Source organism: Pundamilia nyererei, unplaced genomic scaffold (assembly GCF_000239375.1).
Source record: "Pundamilia nyererei isolate P.nyererei 1_Seehausen unplaced genomic scaffold, PunNye1.0 scaffold00269, whole genome shotgun sequence".
In the NCBI taxonomy this organism is placed as follows: domain Eukaryota; kingdom Metazoa; phylum Chordata; class Actinopteri; order Cichliformes; family Cichlidae; genus Pundamilia; species Pundamilia nyererei.
Genome location: NW_005187670.1, coordinates 639837 through 640234, shown reverse-complemented (window position 1 = coordinate 640234; position 398 = coordinate 639837).

Sequence of the window (398 nt, the reverse complement as noted above, 5' to 3'; positions counted from 1 at the left end):
GCGACCGAGTGAGCGAACTATGTGATCTGTCATTCCTGTCGCAAGGATGAAAAATGAATTTTGGAATGAAGCTGTAACATGAAAAATTGTAGAACAAGTGAAGTGTTGTCAAGACCTTTGAGGTGCATTGTGTTCATCCCGCTGTAACCATGTTTCTGTAACACAGAGCAAATTAATATATTGATAAATTACTAGCACATGTACCAGCAGCAACTTTACTGCACTGTTCTTATTATTAAATATGTTGCTGATGGACAGTTGTCTGCTGTGCTGCGGTTCTCCACCCGCTGCAGGGATTTCATGGAGAGAACGCTGCGCAGATGTTTTCTCTGACTCGTTTCTGTTCCTCATCCTCAGATTTAACTCTGATAAATGGGAAGCTCTTCCAGCCTGCATCC